Raw genomic sequence first — 19,133 nt, 5'->3', positions numbered from 1 at the left:
TTTGACATTTAATATCTAGCATTAGTTACATGACAAAAGCCATAGCTTATGAGCAGTCGTGATACTGAATTAACTGGACCAGAAGCACAACACTAAAATGTCACACTTAATAGTTCTTTTCCATTAGTGTGTGTATCAGATGCGCTGAACCAAACCAGTTACATAAGCCATTCTTTGATTTTTGACCTGTGTGTTGATCGTTCAGACCACAGATCAAAATTTAAGATAGTTCAAACATCCAGTACGTGCTGAATTTTCAATATATTTTAATAACTAGTCTTCTACTGAAGTTAAAATATTATGAGCGGAAAAATGGATGGGGGAGAAAAATCTAACATTTTGGAGACATGCTATATTTTTTTAAATTACGCTTTCAGATTGCATCATGTTACAAGAATAACTATGTGCTCAGGTAGACTACAAAAGAAATATAGAGAAGAAAATACTATTCCCTACTGTACTTTTAAGTTTCAGGACACTGGCACTCAAAGGAAGTAAAGAAAAGCTAATAAAATGAGTTTAATTCATTATATTTTAACCATATTTAAAAAGCAGGGCTGTTTTGTTTTTGTTGTTTTGTGCGCTGTACATACGCTGAAAACAAATGACTGGACCCTTCGTTATTTAATACTTGTCAGCCCTGAGTTGTGTCTGAGGCTGAGGATTATCTAGTGAAACTGTAACTGGCCAGATACACACGAGACATGGATTCTGACCAAAGGATGTGGAGAGTCTCAGCAAAGCGCCGGTGTCACCCCAAGACTCCTGAGAAGTTTCCAGCCTAGTGCCTCGGGCCCCACGCCCCGGCTCCTGTTGACACCCTCACGCCTCCACAGAAATACCAGGCCGGTGCCACAGGCAGCCCCCTGCCGCCTGTCACATTTCGCCCTTCCATACAAAGAAGTTAGCGCCAGGCACACTCACCCCCAGCGAATTGTCTCGGCACAACATGCTCCGCACGCGAGAGCCGCTCACACACCCTCGCTGGCGCGCGGCGGGGCCGGCCTCGGGGCCCAGGCGGCTCGTCCAGAGGGAGGGAGAAGTTCCTTACATGTTCCGGCCCCAGCCCCGCGCCGCGCAGAGCCGCCCGCTGCTCAGCACCCCCTGAGATCAGCCATGTTACGCTCCCGAAGCCGCCGCCGGCGGCGAACCCTTCCCCGGCTACTCCCCCGGGCGCCGGGGCACAGGCAAGCGGCAGGCCCGCTTCTAGGCGCGCCCTGCCCGGGCCCCCATGGCAGCGCCGCTCCGCGAGCCCCGAATCGCCTCGCAACTTCAGCTCTCGGGATCCTCCCAAGCGAGACCGGAGCCACCGGAGGAGGAGAAGGCGGCGGTGGTGGCGGCGAGGGGAAGGGGAGGAAAAAGCAGGGCTGGAGAAAGTAGATCCGACGGCTGCGGGCGCCACCAAAGTGCGGCCTGGATTCACCCGCCAGGAGCCGGAACCAGCAGTCCCGGCTGCTCTGGCAGCGCAAAGCGGTCCCCGGCTTAACTCTTCACTCCCCGCCCGCAGCCGTGTGCGTCGGACGCGCCCCCCCCCCCCCGCCCGTTCGCGGGGCTGTTACACCGCCGCCGCGGCGAGAGAGACGGGGGGGGGGGCTCGCATTGCACAAAGCAGAGAGACCTCCGCCCGAGCATGAGGCGCAGTCGGGCCCCGTCGGCTGCTCCCGGGAGGGCTGCGAGCGAAGAGCCTGTCAGATCAGCCCCGGGCCAGTGCAATCTGCCCTCCCCACAAGCCCTTCCCGGGAACACCTCCAAAGCAGCGCAGCAGCCAGGCTGCCCCACGCGGCAGTCCCCGTTCGGCACCCCTCCCCCCAGCCAAGCGCACTTTCCCATTTAACAAAGCGCCACTAAAAGTTGCAACACGTACGAATGGATCCCTCCTCCTCCAGCGGGCACACGTCGCGGGTATGAAGGGGCTATTCGAGGCAGGACCTCACAGCTTGAAATTCATCGTGTTTCTTTAACCCCTTTCTAGAGGCGCTGCTACTCCCCAACCCAGTTTGCAGCTGACATGCTGGAAAACCTCGTTCGAAAAACAGCTCTGAGGAGACTCGCCCTTCCCACTCCCGCAAATGGCCCTTAGCAAAGTTTCCCTCTATTGGCACTGCACAGAAAGAAAAAAAATGCAATCATTCCATTTGTGCTGATCTATTCTTAAAGGCAAACCAGTTTCAATAGGATGGTAACTATGAGTTTCCTTAATAAAAGGAAACAACGCAGGTGTTTGCTGAGAAACAATCAGAGGGCTATTACCAGTCCACAGATTAGAGTCCCGACAGCAACACTGAACTGTAGCTGGCAAACCTAAAGAACACTAGAGAATCTAATTTTTTGGCAACAGTGATGAAGCTGAAATTCTAGGTTCAAATTCTGTTGCCAGTTACATATTTGTAAATCCAGATTAACTTCAGGAAACTCAATGGCTTACTCCAGAGTCACCCCATGCTTAACAACAAACCCTTTGCCTACTAAGCTTTGTCCATATACAAAAGCTTAACTATTGAACTGTATCGTTTTAGAAATATATATTAAATTGGTGCAGACTTCTGCTGTGGGCCCTTTTTTTATGGATTTTAATATTTCGTAATATCAATGTAGCTTACATTGGTAAGAATAGTTTCCAAGCAAGCTGAATTAAATCAGTAAAAACATTTTAGGAATAAGGCCTGATCTAAACAGCAAAACTTCAAGGGTTCTGGGCTTATCTACACTTGGAAATTTACTGGACTACCCATTCCAGAATAATTACTTTGGTACAACCAAAATATCCCCACAACTAGAGTGCCCTTTTACAGTTCAGCTTAATCCATTTTATGGACACACTACTCCAAAGCAAAGTTGATTTTATTACAGAATAAAAAGCAGCAAAAAATTCCAAAATTATCGTAACCAGGACTAGTATCCATACAGTAAGCTATTGGGCTACAGTTAATGCTAGCAAGTTTTGCCAGCAAAACCCCGGTTTTGTTAACAAAATTTGGTGTGCACACACACACAATGCAGTTTGTCGAGAGTATCTGAACAAAACAGCACTTTCACCAGCAGCATTCTGCCTCAAAGCTTTGAGGCATAACACTGCTGTTGACAGAACGTCAACAAAAAGCTGTGTGGCCGCTCTGGGAGGGGGCCTTCTCCCAACAAACAAGGCATCCACAGCAATGGGCAGCTCTGTTTGCTGTGCTTCCCTTTGCCTGTTTTATAGAGAGAGAAGCTCGGCAGTCCCGCTGCTCTGTCGACAGAACGGAGTGCTCCCTAATTGGCTTTTGTGTGTGGCCGCACTCTGTCAGACGTTTTATCAGGAAAACTTTCCTGACGGTGACTTCTGTTGACAGAATGCTGTAGCGTAACTGTAGCCTTCCAGAATAGTCTTTATAGTTTATTCTACAATATCTGTCTGCTCAATTTCCCCATGCAGACAAGGCCTTAGGTTAAAAAAAAGTCTGTGTAGACAAAGGTTATGTCTACTTTGTATCACACAACTATGCCAGGATGGATTCTTAGAGTAGATGCAGCTCTACAACCAAGAAAAGGAGTTTTCCTGTCAGGAAAAGAAGCATTTCTTTTCAACATACCTGCAGCTACACTGGGAGTTTTGTTGGAAAAGACTTTCTCCACGCCTCTGGCTAAAATAGCTATGCCAACAAAAATTTTAAGTACCGTAGTCCCACCCGAGATATGCGAGGGTTGCATTCCACATAACCCTCGCGTACCTCAAATTTTGCACAAGTTGAGAGGTCTTGGGCAGCGGCTTGGGGATTAAGCCTGGTACGGTTTAGGGCTGAAGGCAGGGTCAGAGGGTGGAGTTGAGATGGGGGTGTTGAGGGTTTGGAGCTGGAGCACAGGGGATTGGGCAGGGTGTTGAGCCAGCTGGGGGTTTGGAGCCAGGTCCACAGGGGTGTTGGGCATGGGATAAGAGTCAAGCCCCACATGTGCATAGGGGGAGGGAGGGCTGGAACCTGAGCCCCATGCACGGGTTGGAACCAGAGCCCCCAGTTTGTGGGGGTGTGAGCTGGGGCCAGCAGGGGGAAGGGGGTTTTAAGCCCCTCTAGTTGCCTGCAGCAGCAAGCAGCCAACAGGGTTAAAGCCCTTCTCCCTAGCTTCCCAGAGCGGCACCGCTGTCAGCTTGACAGCAGTGCTGCTCTGGAAAGGGGGTTTTAGCCTGCCTGGCTGCCCACAGTAGCAGGCAGCTAGGGGGACTTAAAAACCCGAGAGGGACACCTAGCGCCGCTTTAGGAAGGCATGGGGAAGGGGCTTTTAGCCTGTCTGCTGCTGCAGGAAGTTAGGCAGGCAGACAGACCAGCAGCTTCACTTTGTGTAAAACTCATGTTAAAGCAAGTTTTGCACAACCATGAAGATGTATAAAGCGGGGGCTTACTGTATAGACAAAGCTAGTGAAGTGTTTTTCACTCCAGTTAAGGTAAGTCAGTGTAGCTAGTGATTAAACAGACACAGACAAAGAATTTGCACTGGTTTAAATAAAAATATAAGTAAAATTATACTTTTAATTAAACCAGAGCAACTCTGTGGTATAGACAAGCACTTAGTTTGAAACGTAGACTTCATTTGTCCAAATGTACACAGAAGCTCCTGGTGTTCATGCTAAGCACTGCATTCATTAGTTTATGGACTTACAAAAATGGCAGACAAAATATAGGATTTTAGGTTCCAAAAGAAATACAAAAAAAAATTTAAACCATTTCTTTGAAATAAAAGTAATTTGCCCCATTCAGAATTAATCACCTGCAGAAACAAAAATAAAAACAAAAAAACCCCCACTATTACAGTAATGCAAGAAGTCTATCTGAAGGAGGAAGGTGTAATTCCTGTCTATCAAAACTCTAAAAAACTGATTTTCATTTTTATATTTTGTAAAATCAGAAGAAAGGCAAAAGTGGATAGGGCTGGGAACTTGGGTAACAAGTTTCTATTCAGAAGACAATTTTACAATAAATAATAAGCATGATGAACACCTGAAAAGTGATGTCAACCCAAATCTTGCCATGAGCTTCATGCACACAGACCCCGCCCCCCATGTCTACATAGCATCCCATTCTGATTTAAAAGGGGCTTTGCAGAGGTGCTGATTAAAGGCGCAAATTTGTTCAAGGCTATAGGCCTTAATGCCCAGTTAAGTATTGCTTCAGTCAGTCAATCTTCCCACCAACTGCAAGAGAGAGTGAACAAGTAAGCAGAGAAGGATCAAACTGTACAGAGTATATGATGAGGTACATGTAAAGGAACAACCTAACACATAAATGTCACATTTTTACTTGAAAACATTTTGCTCTCTGTTATAGCTTACACCACAAAACTACTAGAACTGAAAATGAGGGGAAAAAAATGTTGCCTTGCTTTTTTTTTTATTTGTTTATATTGTATATTTGACAGCATTTTGGATACAATTTGTAGTCTGTAGTTATCTGTGGTGCTCTGATCCAGAAAAACCTTATTACCCAACTCTGTTACTTGCAATTACATGTAGCCGTGTCTCCTCCCTCCAACCCTAGGTTTCCCACAGTTGGGGCTGCCGGCGGGGTTCCACACCCCAGCTATCCCTCAGTTGCAGGGTTGGCAGGGGCCCCCTGCCACCAGGCTGGGATTCCTGTAGCTGGGGCTGCCAAGGTGCCACTACTTAATACTGGGAAGTACCTGCACAAAAAAGCACTGCATACAGTCTTACTGAAATCAATGGAACAACTGTATAGCAGTAAGGAATAACAAGATCAGATCCTTATTTTGCATCTATATATGAACAGAATTTTTTCAGGACACAGACCACACGTCTTGTAAAGTTGTGTACACATTTATGAGTTACTTAATGTTTCACATTACAATTAATATTTCTATACCATCTTTTCTTTAAAAATGTCCTTTCTGTAAAAATTTGAAATAAAAAGTTTTACATTCACCATTTGGCAAATATTAACATTAACTGCATTACTTTTATATTAGACTACAGTAGAACCTCAGAGTTACAAACACATTGGGAATGGAGGTTGCTTGTAATTCTGAAAGTCATTTATGTTCACGACATTACAGTGCAGTATTGAGGTTCTTTCGGTATATGCTGCCTGATGGCATACTTGCAGTTCCTAACAAACTGTGTGGTCGACTGGTCTGTTCAAGACTCTGGCATTCATAACTCCAAGGCTTTACTGTATTAATTCATAGATCCGAGTAGTTTGACTTGAGTCTTTATACCAGTGTCTGATCTACAAGATGCACGTGTTGGCAGGCCACCTTCAATTCATTTTGAGATTCCTGCCTCTTCCCCTTGCCACACAAACCAAAGTGAGATCTTCAAAAAAAAGTGGCAATAGCAGCTGGGCAATGCAAGTAACTTCATAATCCTGCACTACAGTGTTTTAATTACAGCTGCTGATTAGCTGATATAGATCCTCTAACAAAAGGGCCTGATCATATGGCCGTTAAAGCCAGTGTGACCACTTGTGATTAAGGGAAATTGGACTGGGCTAATAGTCATTTTACTCAATAGTAGGCTTTGAGAGTAACATTCTTCTGGAAAGAAGCTATACTTCTTCAGCAGTTGCCAGCCTGAATCTTAAAGAAAAGATGAGACATACAGAAAGATAATAGGAATGAAAAAAAAAAGTGACAAACAATAAAAGAAAGAGAAAAAAGGAATCCAAAACCTTCATCAATTTTCTGATGTCATTAGGAAGTAACATCTTTTCTCCCTTTAATCTTATTTGACCTTTCTAACTCCTATTTAACATTAAAGATTTTGGAATACTATAGCACCCAGGGAGACCAACAGATGCTCCTCTGAATATAGAAAGATATGGCCCCTGCTCCAAATTGTTTCATGTCTAACATAGAGACTAATCTATCAGACTACTGCTACACTGTAGCTGTAACGTGAAATAACTTAGGTCACAAACTGCATAAGTTGTTTTGAGTTAACTTATTTTGAACTTGGTGCTGTCCACATGGCACCGAACTTTGAAAAAAGCAGTTATTTCAAAGTTGCTGCTTCCCCTCGTGCAATGAGGAGTACTGGAATATCGTGCTCAAAATAATGCTATTTTGAGCACAGTATTTTGGTTTAGAGTTGCTTTTTCAGGATACATTTGTATCCCAAATTAGCAATTGTAATGTAGCCATAGTCTCAGTGGAGAAAAAAAATATAGGGTATTTAAAGAAGCACCTCTTTGTATTATCATAGTTTAGGCATGCGTACTATTTGGTCGTACAGTTTATAATAAAAACAACATACTAAAAGGTATGCTGAATGCAACAGTTGTCCTTCAGGTAGGACTCCAATTGTTTCCAAAACTTTTACCGATACACTATTTTCTAGCTTTCTGAGTTGATAGCTGTTAAATTTGGATACATCTTTAGCAAGCATGTCACTAAGCAGAATTTAAAACAATAACATGGCACAGGCTCAGTAAGAGCAATAGCTGCCTAAATAAAGAGGGCCAAATTCTGCCCTCTCATGCGGTGACATCAATAGAACAGAACAAAATGCATAAGGTTAAAATATGTTTCATTATTTACATTAAATAAAGCAGTCCCCAAAAGCAATGCACTAGCTGTACCACACCCACCCACTGTGGTTTGATAGTGTACTTTTCAGGGTTTTCTGAACACTGAAAAACCTTCAGTTTGGGGCTAGATTGCACAAAGCTTGCTGTTTTCCTTACTTATCCTAACAAACATACTCTCTGGCACTAATTGTAAACTATCAGAGCTGGGCCCTGCATGGTAATACTTTCCCACAGATACACTGCAAAAGTGAGAAGGATCTTGTGATCTGTCAGTCTTACACTTCTGTTCATGCTGCTGTGGGGAACTTCCTCTGTGCAAAAGCACTGCGAGCATAGTGCTAATTAAAGTTACTTGATGCTCCAGATGAGGGAAAGTAAAGCTGAGGGGGGAGGGAATAAATGCAAGAGGGAGTTTAAATACCAAGTGAAAGGAAGGAGCAAATGGAGAGACAGAGGCTGCATCTACACTAACCCGGAAGATTGACGGCTGCTATGCAATTTTTGGTACGCCAATTGCATACCAAAAATCGACTTTGCAGACATTGATTTCTGTGCCTGTCTTCCTTAATACCATGTCGCTCAAAAGAAGTTCTGAAGTCAACATTGATCGATCTTCTGCGGCAAGTGTAGACCCAGACAGAGATGGAATAAACACGCTATCTCTAAAACCACATCTACAATAGGGGAGTGACTCTTGCTAACAAGAGTTGGTAACAACGGGTTCCCCTCGAATGATACTGAATGGTTCATCTCTTAGCATAGGTAGGGCAAGACTCTTGGAGACTGCTACAGAAAGCATGATGGAAACCCCAGCTGAACCTGCTGTCTGCCACCATTTCTTCAGTGCTGTTGAAAACATTGTCCAGATTACAATACCAGCTGACGTTTTTTTCAATACCACTTGAGAAGGAGTGGTAAGGGGAAGCCATTTCTGACAACCACTATCAACAGCAGGTCATTTTTCTAGCATGCGTGGCACCACAGAGAGACTAATGACAACTGGATTAGCTACCACAGAGTTAGTGGCAAGAAAAGGGTAACACAGAATAGGACTTTGCCAAAAAAATGTTGCAACCCTTATTTACATCAAAATCAATACAGAAGGTACAAAGCGAAGGTGCAGCATAATATTTCATGTTCTCATATCTGAGAAAAAATATTTTGGGTTCTCAGCATCAGCTTTGTGTCCTCAATTAAATTTAAAATCAACTTAATTTTCAAATATTTCAAAATTTTATAACATTTACATTAATGAAAGGAAAAAATAATATGATAGCATAATGAAGCCATTGGTAAATGCATACTACAAATTACAGTCTAAAAGCTCAAGTCTCCAACTGGCTTATAAACAAAATTAAATTTGCACAGTTCTCTAAGTATCCAGAGTATTAAAATGCATAAGAGCTGAAAAACCTTTTCCCATATAACTTATTGCTACCACAGGCAAGTATAAACAACAAAGATCAGTTGCTCATTTATGAAAATATAAATAATTTTATGTTTTAAAAGCTCTGAAAGAAAATGTTACATTTACATCTAGAATATTGTAATAATGCACAAAAACCTGAAATTGAAACCAACTATTCCTAAAACAGTCTAATTTCACCCTAGAACACTGTCTTGACTAGCAAAGGGAAGTTATTTTTCAATGAATAAGGGGCACTCTTAACACTCATTAGAAAAAACCAAAAAACACACCAATGTGCATAAAGCTGTATTAGCTGGTCATGTTAAAGACTAGAGAAGGGACATGCAATAATTTTTGATGTGGTGGGATGCACTCCAAGATTTTGGTAAGTGGTCAAGGGTGGACCTCACTTTTCTATGGAAAAGGTTCAGGGTCTGGGATGGAGACTGGAAGGGAGAAGGGAATTTGGGGTAGGGGTCTGAGAAGGAGGTTGGGTGAATGAGGGAGTTGTGACCTGTGATGAGTGTGTGGTGGGAAGAACAGGCCCATATGCATAAATTCCTGGGAGGAGGTGCTTTTTTGTAAATATGGACCACCATCTTCCACAGTAGGCCCGGCCCACACCCTGGGTGCTCGAGCTCGTTCTACTCTACCTCTAGCCCCCTCAGTTTAGCCCCACCTCACCCCAAAAGAGTCCCCCCCCCACTCCTGATAAGCCAGAAGAGCTGCCCACCCCGCTGCTGGGCACAAAGATCCCACCCACCCACTTCATCCCTGCTCAGATGGAAGCCCCTGGCAAGGCCCCAACATCCCTGCTGTCCAAACACTCACACCCACTCATACTCCCTCACCCCTGCAGGTCCTCAACATCCCCCTCCCGCAAACACAATCCTCCCCACAGCCCAAGCACCCCCATCTATAGGCCTGAGGGTGCAGAGGGTTTGGGTGGTGACCTGGGGCAGAGGACTGGGGTGCTAGGTCTGGGAGGGAGTAAGAGTGCAGGAAAGGATTCTGGCCTGGGAGTCGAGGAGGGGTGCAGCATGTGTGGGTGTACGCGTGCCAAATTAGAGGCTTTAGCTACACCTGTTTACATGTCAAAGGAAGTGCACTTTGTTCACCCCAGACTTTTAAACACACTAACACCTTAAATCTTAGTCTAGAATAGGCCTGAAACTAACAGGACTGAGAAAACACACACACACACTTTTTTTTTTTTTTTGCCCACCAAGACAGTACCCAAAGTGAGTAAAATCCAAAAACAGACATCATAAATGCACAGAAGTAAATGAGATTTCAAAAATATTTTCTATTCTATTTTATTTACCTTTAATTCTAAATAAATGAAATCATTATTAAAGATACCCGATTAATAACCCTGGAGATTGATGTCCCTTGCTTGAAAGCAAAACAGATACATCATAAACCAATAACAAAAGCTTCACTGCACTATTCTACGACTGAGTCTCAATCCTTATGTATAGACTATATAATCTCTCATCCAGCACCGTTGGGACCTGACTGGTGCTGGATGAGAGAATTTGCCAGACTACAGGAGGTCAATATTGCCTAACACATTACCAACATTTCCATAGCTTACTGGGTTCTTAGAAGACATTTGGGGTAAATTTGAGATGAAATAACAGCACCGAACACTGAGAGCCAACACCGGTGGCTGTAAACAAATGTTATGGGATCATGGGAAACTCAGCCACATGCATGATAAGAGGTCATCAGGCTAACTAAAATAATGCCAGATTAGGGACGTTGCCAGACAAGAGACTTCCATATTAGAGGAGGTTCAACCTGTTGTGCACTAAACAAGGATGCTAAATTATATATTCTGGAGTTGTAGCTTTGAAAGCTGTAAGCTTTGGTGCTCTCTGGTTTGGTTACCCCACCCCCGTCCCTGGCACCACAGCTCCCTGAGGAGTAATGCTGCCATGAGTTCTCTCTTCCAGGATTATGTCCTAAAGGCCAGAGAAGCATTAACTCTTGCACCGTGTTTCCCTAGCAAGAAGAAGGCAGAGATGTGAGTATCATATCAGTTTAATTCTGCTGGGGCTAGAAAACACGGAGCAAGCAGAATGATACAGGTGCTGTGGTAGTACTGCTAACCCCAAACATTAACATATCATAAATCAGGTCAGAAAAAAAAATATGGAATTGATTTAAGATTAAATTTTAAAAACAAATGCTGGGTACTTTTATCTGCATTCTGATTTTGGAGTCTCTACAATATGTATTTTCAAATTCCCCTCCTCCACAATGAGAGCTAGATCCATATTTTTAAATGAAAGCTGAGATTCTCAAATCACAGAGCTCCAGGAAGAGAGGTTTTAGGAGGAGACTGGCAAAAAGTAGTGAGTAGAAGCATTTATTCATTTTATCTATTTAAATGTGTTCCCATTTGTTCCTATCTAAACTGCATACACTTGAAAACAAGGCAATTCTATTAAGCATAGGAAAAAAAACATCCTGAACAACAAAACTTGAAGAATCAATATAATTATCAGTGTAGTTTACAGCAGTTTCCATGCTGCCAAACCCAAGGGCATGAAGTCTGAGCATCATGGAGGATTACAGCTGCCATGGGACTCACATGGGGAGAGCAGCCATTGTTCCAGTAAAGCAGGTCCCAAACCATTTAATCATACATAGATTGAATGCAACATCTTGCATCTCACCCAGAAGTCTACTGGCACCCAGTGAAGATCATAGAGCAGAGGTCTAATGTGCTCACAGCATGAAACATTGCCTAATAAATGAATCATCTCATTTGCATTAGCTTAACCTTGCAGATGAAAGTAGTTTGAAACCAAGCTTTGCTAGGAAGAGGAGCACTGCAGCAGTAGTTCACTCAGGCCATGACTTCATGGACCAAAAATGGCCCTTTTTTCCAACAGATATCTACCATTTGTTACTTTTGCAGCTGTAAAATCCTAGTGGAGACAAGGCACTATCTTTTTATCATGAGGTAGATAAAAGGTCAACCACAGACAAGGTATAGTGTTGACCTCCCATGGCTATCTTGTGGAAAAACTACAGTGCCATATCTCCACTAGGATTTTACAGCAAGATAATGAATGCATGCTAATTAACCAGCTGAAGAAATATCTGCACCTTTTTTGCAGCGGGCATGGCCTTCGGCTCCAATATTGAAAACACTTATGCACAGAGAAAGGTAACTTTACTCATATAAGCAGTTTCACTGACTTCAACAGATCTACTCCTGGGCAAAAAAATTTGTAAATGGTCAACATTATGTCTGCATCAGTAATGCAACAGTGACCAATGTGCTCTGCTGTAGACACTTACAGTAGTGGCATAAGCATTCTTTCATCACTGTGTTAAATCCACCTCTCTCAGAGGCAGTAGTTAGGGCAACCAAAGTATTTTTCCATTAGCACAGGGGTATCATCTACACCCAGACTTAGGCTGGCTTAATCACATCACACATGGTGTGGAAATTTTCACAGACCCGAGTCTGGTAGTTAAGCCTTCCTAACTTTGCAGTGGAGATCAGCCCTAAAAGTTTGCAGAACCAGAGACTTGAGCATGGATGGGAATGCCACGTATCAATCTTTAGTCGCCCACTCAGATCAACTGAAAGGATAGTACAGACACTTCCAAACCCTCATCAGCAGGAAGATGTTACTGTGATACAGCTCCAGAGAGAAAATAAACAGAGCCTTAGGACCTCTCACTATTAGGAGGAGCTCTCACACAAAAAAAGAAAATAGAAACCTAGCATGGGGCAACAGAGAAGATGTACTCTAACAAGGAGAAAGACAGAAAGAAACAAGGAAGGGAATGCAGTCTTATGAAAAACCCCTTTTCCTTTTGGGATGTCATGCAGTGGTTACACACTACAGTCATGGGTAGGATTTAAAAACAACAGAGGAAGAAGTAAATTGCTTTTCCTCCTAATACCAGCTAATTAAGACACCAATCAAGGTAACTTTTATCGTTAAAGAAACATCAAAGAGCACCCTCACACTTTTGAAATAGCTCCATTTAAAAGAGTATGCAGGAGGGTTCCAACAAACAAAAGTTAGATTCTTGTAACAAAGCATTATAGTACACAGTAGCACTTGCATATTGTGTTGAGATGGCATGTAATAAGGTGTGAGGTTTCTTTTAAAATACATTTTGAATTGAAGAGTGACAAATATGTAATCAGCAAAAGTATTTTGAACTGAGCTAGGTCTGCCATTTTCTGGTTCCATTATACTTCAGTACTGAAGCAAATGTAGATGCTTATCCCAAAACAGAGGACACTACTCACTAATATATATCGTTTTTAACAATTAAGAATATTCCATAATGTATTAATAATAGTACCCAGTATATGGGTTATTCTAACTTGAAGATACTTGGTATTTTTTCCAAGGAATCTCCCATGTCACTTAACACATGGTGTAATGATTGTCTGGTGGCTGTATCAAGTGACTGGAAGTTAGGAGACTAAGGCCTGGTCTACACCTAAAACTTAAGTCAACCTGGCTACAATGCTCTGAGCTGTGAAAAATTTAAAACCGAGTTCAATGTAGTTAAGTTAACCTAACCCTACTGCAGATGCATCTAGATCAATGTACTACCTCTCTATGAGGTAAATCTACTACAGCACTGGAAACACCCCGTCCCATACATAGGTTGAAGTGGGGTGGCAACCCGAGCCCTACACTTTTGGGGCCCCAGTGGCAGCCAGCCCACCGTCCTATGGATGGGAGAGACTGGGGGATTATGGGAGCCTGGCACTCCATAAGCAAGGGCTGCTTCCCCACATGCGTGGCAGGAGCTTGGCAGCCTGCTCCTCTCCATCACATTGTCCTCCCAGCCCTCTGTGCCTTGCTTTTCTGCAGCAGTGGGAAGCAGAGTGCCCCAGTACCAGGGTGGTCCACTTCCACCTCCTCCTGCAGCATCACTAGACCTCAAACCCCCAGCAGCATTGCTCGGGGAGGAGATAGACAGGGTTGGGGCAGGACCTGTGACACGCTGGGGAGGGGTTGCCCCAGGCCCTGCCTCAAGATGGCTGACTGGAAAAAACTACTTCTGTTCCCGTAGTAAATGCCTACACTGCAGTGTGGCAGCTGCACCATGGTAGCACTTGAAGTGCACACACACTGGAGTTCTTTTCCTACTTCTGCCAAAGTCTTCCTATGTGACCAATGGGGATAATCTCTCTTTCACAGGGTATTGGAATGCTTCATCCAGGGATAGTCAAGAGGCAGTCCATGGGTCAAATCCAGATGGCCAGATACTTCAAACGGACAGCAAATTCTCATTTACGTGCACTTACGTCACCTGTTGCTGCCTTTGACAACCAGGGCTGACAAACTAGACTGTCAAAGGCAGAAACAGGTAATGTAAGAGCAGGGCTGACCATCAGAGCCCCATTAGCAGCCCCAAGCAACAGGGCTCTAGGCCGTCAGTGCTCCAGGAGGCCCAGTGTTGTCCATTTAATCCACACAAGTGCTCCTGGTAAGGACATACACCACTGACAAAGGGGACATAGCATGGACATGAAAAACTGTAATAATTGCTGCAGTGGTCAAACACCTACTTAAGTAGACTTAATTTTTAGTGTGGACTTGCCCTTATTATCATCATTCTTGTTATTGTGGGCTGGGTCTACACTACAGATTTTCGTTGACAGAAGAGGCCTTCTGTCGTCAAAACCATTGAGCGTCCACACTACAAATGCATTGTCGAGAATCTGTTGACAGAATGCAGCACTTTCCCAGGCAGACTTCTGTCGTGACCGTACGAGGCATAGCACTTCTGTTAACAGATTCTGTTGACAAAAAAGTGTGGAGATGCTCCAGGGGGCCCCCTGTTGACAGAGAGGGCTTCCGGTTCACCATGCAGCCCTGTTTGCAGAGCTTCCGGTTGGCTGTTCTGTCAACAGAGGGCTGGACAGTCTGGCCACTTTCTGCTGACAGAGGGCAAAAACAGGGGGAGCCTCTGTTATGTGTGGACATGTTCCGTCGACAGAGGTTTTGTCAAGAAATATCTGTCGACAGTAACTTCTGTCAACAGAATGATGTAATGTAGACACAGCCATGGTGTAAAAAACATTAGTCTGGACTTCAGTTATACCTTGACCAAGAAAGCTGAACCTTTACAAAAAATAAATCGACTTTTCCTGCCCTTATCACTTAAAGTTCATCAGACTCCTTGAGATTCTTGAAAAGAGACACTGTAGAAGATGAACATATTAATACACAGTTAATATTGTTAAATACAATTTTGGAGAACACATTAAAACAACTCAAACTTTCAAAATTATGGAAGCTATAAAACATAATTACACAAACAATGCTGGCCCCAACTTTAACACCAAATTTATGCACACGTACAAATAATAAGAAAAATTCACAGTAATAAGCATTCTAACAACTCTGCTCATGAAGCAAAACTGTTACAAAACCACCATCGTCTAGAACAATCTTTTTATTCATCTGCTACACAAGTTTTGCTCATAACTGAGAATTAAAAGCTTAATTCCTTAAATCTTGTCCATGTAATGGATGTACCAAGTCTGACCTTCCACCCATATGAGGATTCCACCCTTGGCGGGCAGCAGTCCTAGCTTCTGCCGTGTTGTTTTGCAACTCCTAAATGTTTTAAATACATATTTACAAATTACATTTTTTTAAAAAATGTTACAATGCAAATGTTCAAAGCTAACATTTACAAATGTTTAAAAAAAAAGAAAAGAGGGCAGGGGAAACCAGGGGTATGAAAGCTGCAATACACTGTGAGGCAGGGGATGAGCAAAGAAACATAGCTAAGAAAATGTACAACTGCATTACAGCTCTTCTGAAATTGATATAGATATTATTAAATACTGGCTAATACTGACGCAGACTGCAGTCAAACTAATGAAAAAGATTCTTTAATAATTATTTTCTGGCAAACATTCTGTGCTTATGTCTTAAAAAAAATCTGTATATGTGAATTCCTGAAGTTTTGAAAACCTACTGCTCTGAACATGGGCCAAAGTAAGTAATAATTTTAAATTACTTAAATTATTGAATGAAGTAGCATGCACAAACACTTTTAATCAAACACTTTGAAAAGTCTCTGGAAAACATGTTGTCATACCCTCTTTTAAGTATGTCCTATTTGCAAAGTAAATAATTTTTACACCAACCAACAGTTAAAAGCAGGTTTTAGAAGGAAAGTCTGGATACAAGTTTATCTATGAATCACATCCATCACCCATAATAAATGAGACCACACTGTAGGATCTGGCTAGTTAGTCTTTACTATGAAGCAGTAACAGGAACAATTTTGTGCTAATGATTGTGTGGGCAGATTAACAAAGTTCTACTGTAGAAAAATAATTTTCAGAAGTCTTATTGCACCTACACAATATTATTCGTACAACTTTTCATGGATACTCAGCTGTTAAGAAGCTCAACAAGATTAAGACTAAGTTTTTGATCACCAGCCTTTTCTCCTTTTACAGTTAACATCACTGCTACCACTACTCACATGGACTTGACTAAGACCCTCTATGCAGACACATACATAAAGGTCATGTTTTGGCAAGGTGGTTCAGAAGCAAGTCACAAGATCCAGCCTTTCCTCTTCATCCACACAGCTAACTCTATACCCAGCTTTCATCATTTTGCTTTTCAGCTCTCATAGCCTCCTTCTCTCTGGACTTTACAATACAATTTTCCCACCGTTGAAATCCACACCAAAGGTTACTGCAAATCATCTTCCAGACTCACTGCTTTGAACACATCACTCCTGTCTTTTCGTCCTTCCACAGGCTTCTTCTTTTCCATCACACCAAACTTAGAATGACTTGCCTTCATTTTTTAAACTCTTCATGAATATTCTGGATCTACCTATCATCTACCTAACTCCTGAAATAGTACCCTTAGTTGTCCATTGTCAATTATTCAAACACTGTCAGTCTCTCCAATGTCACTCCATACACATGGAAGATCTCTAAAAATGTTTAAGGACACTACATTATTCCCTTCAAGTTTTTCTTAAAAATGATCTATGCCTAGATGTCTACAACACACTAGACAAGGACTAGGAACCACTGGGTATTCAACTGTTCATAACTGCTATTCTCCTATGCTCTCATAACCCCAGTCTCCCTCTCCTGTCCACCTGCTGTCTTGTCTTAAATTTAGATTGCAAAGTCATGTGGGTGGGTACCATGTTTGTATTATATTTTTATATAGTGTCTATCACAACAGAGTCCTGGTCTCTAAATGCAACCATAAAAACAGCAGAGCAAGAGATCTGCTATATTTATGGTTACAACTAGCTTTCTTTTTAAATCTCAACTCTATGTGCTCTAAAATTTTTACACAATCATTTTGCCCTAAAATTTTGTGTACGTCAAAAGGAATAAGGTTTTGTTAGGAATCCAAGGCTACGTCTACACGTGCACCCAACTTCGAAATAGCTTATTTCGATGTTGCGACATCGAAATAGGCTATTTCGATGAATAACGTCTACACGTCCTCCAGGGCTGGCAACGTCGATGTTCAACTTCGACGTTGCTCAGCCCAACATCAAAATAGGCACAGTGAGGGAACGTCTACACGGCAAAGTAGCACACATCGAAATAAGGGAGCCAGGCACAGCTGCAGACAGGGTCACGGGGTGGACTCAACAGCAAGCCGCTCCCTTAAAGGGCCCCTCCCAGACACACTTTCATTAAACAGTGCAAGATACACAGAGCCAACAACTAGTTGCAGACCCTGTATATGCAGCACGGACCCCCAGCTGCAGCAGCAGCAGCCAGAAGCCCTGGGCTAAGGGCTGCTGCCCACGGTGACCACAGAGCCCCGCAAGGGCTGGAGAGAGAGTATCTCTCAACCCCCCAGCTGATGGCCGCCATGGAGGACCCCGCTATTTCGATGTTGCGGGACGCGGATCGTCTACACGTCCCTACTTCGATGTTGAACGTCGAAGTAGGGCGCTATTCCCATCCGCTCATGGGGTTAGCGACTTCGACGTCTCGCCGCCTAACGTCGATTTCAACTTCGAAATAGCGCCCAACACGTGTAGACGTGACGGGCGCTATTTCGAAGTTACTGCCGCTACTTCGAAGTAGCGTGCACGTGTAGACGCAGCCCAAATGGTCATGCCTGGGTTGTAATCACGTTGCCAGCAAGTATTATGGAAAGCTAATTGATGTTTGGATCAAAGACCAGTTGCAGACCTTCAGCAGACATCCAGTGCAAAAGGTTTTCACCGTTAGCTTCATTTACTTCAAAACCCCACACAGTGCAGTGTCTGTTAAAGTCACAAATATATATATAAGGCCATGATCAGAACTCTGGGGAGTTCTGACAGTGGTCATTTTGAATTAGGGGCTTCATATGCCATGGGGAGCTGCACATTACCAATCCCAATACAGTGAGACAGGTGGCTTCTTTTTCAAATGGGGGGAAAACATCAAAATCTATGACGGTGTATTTAATCAGGCCATAATTCATATAGCAGTGGCTTGTTGTGAGATTGTAACCATGGATACAGTAGCAGCTAGTCCATTAATCATTGGAGAAATAGGTTTTTTGGAGCACTAGGACAGTGACGTTATGCCAGATATGCAGACTTCATCTAGGGAAGTCCTTCAATGTTAAGTTAGAGGATCCTTGTTCCAGACTTTATCTGGTGTGTTACATGGCCCATTAACAGGGCTATTATGATGGCTTGAATTGTTGCTAATAACCATGAAGTCTTTAATCAATGTTCAGTTACTGTGTCACAAATTTGTATATGCAGATTACATTGAGCCCACCTTGAACAGAACTCAAACACAGGACTATTATTGAAATGAATGCTCAAGCCAAATCCCCACAAAACACCAGTTACTGCATTCCATCTTGATAGCAGGAATGCTAAGCGCACCCCTGAAAGTGACCTTCTGCAGCAACACTGTGTGATGTAACCCCACTCTGACCTATCTCAAAGCGAAGCTGGATTCCATGCTAATGTTCTATGGCCATCTGAAGAAGGCAGCTGCTAAAACAAAGACAAGGCTCAACTTGAACCTGAAACTGGTAAGCACAAGCTTAGAAGCATCACAGCATCATGGTTGCAGATATGAGTGACAGCCGAGTACTGCGTGCCAGTATAGGACCCAAGTAACCATACCCAACTTGGTGTCCAACTAAACACTGTAATGCAGTGCATTACTAAGAACCCTCAAGCTGACCCCAACATGCTGGCTGCCA

At 43.2% G+C, this 19,133-nt stretch overlaps 1 protein-coding gene across 7 annotated transcripts in view; it reads right to left on the bottom strand.

Annotated features, from left to right (window-relative positions):
- The window catches only part of KMT2C (lysine methyltransferase 2C), a 346,453-nt gene that overhangs the window by 315,904 nt on the left and 11,416 nt on the right, over nt 1-19,133 (bottom strand). Inside the window, exon 1 of one of the 7 annotated variants that reach the window (XM_074985094.1) lies at nt 925-1,324. The exons of the other annotated variants lie outside the window; for them this stretch is intronic. The gene's annotated coding sequence lies outside the window, so the exon portion shown is untranslated. Of the gene's footprint in view, nt 1-924; nt 1,325-19,133 lie in introns of those variants that run through there. 7 annotated transcript variants of the gene reach the window in all.

The sequence above is a fragment of the Carettochelys insculpta genome, chromosome 2 (assembly GCF_033958435.1).
Source record: "Carettochelys insculpta isolate YL-2023 chromosome 2, ASM3395843v1, whole genome shotgun sequence".
Classification (NCBI taxonomy): Eukaryota; Metazoa; Chordata; order Testudines; family Carettochelyidae; genus Carettochelys; species Carettochelys insculpta.
This window is presented reverse-complemented; position numbering and strand designations above follow the sequence as displayed.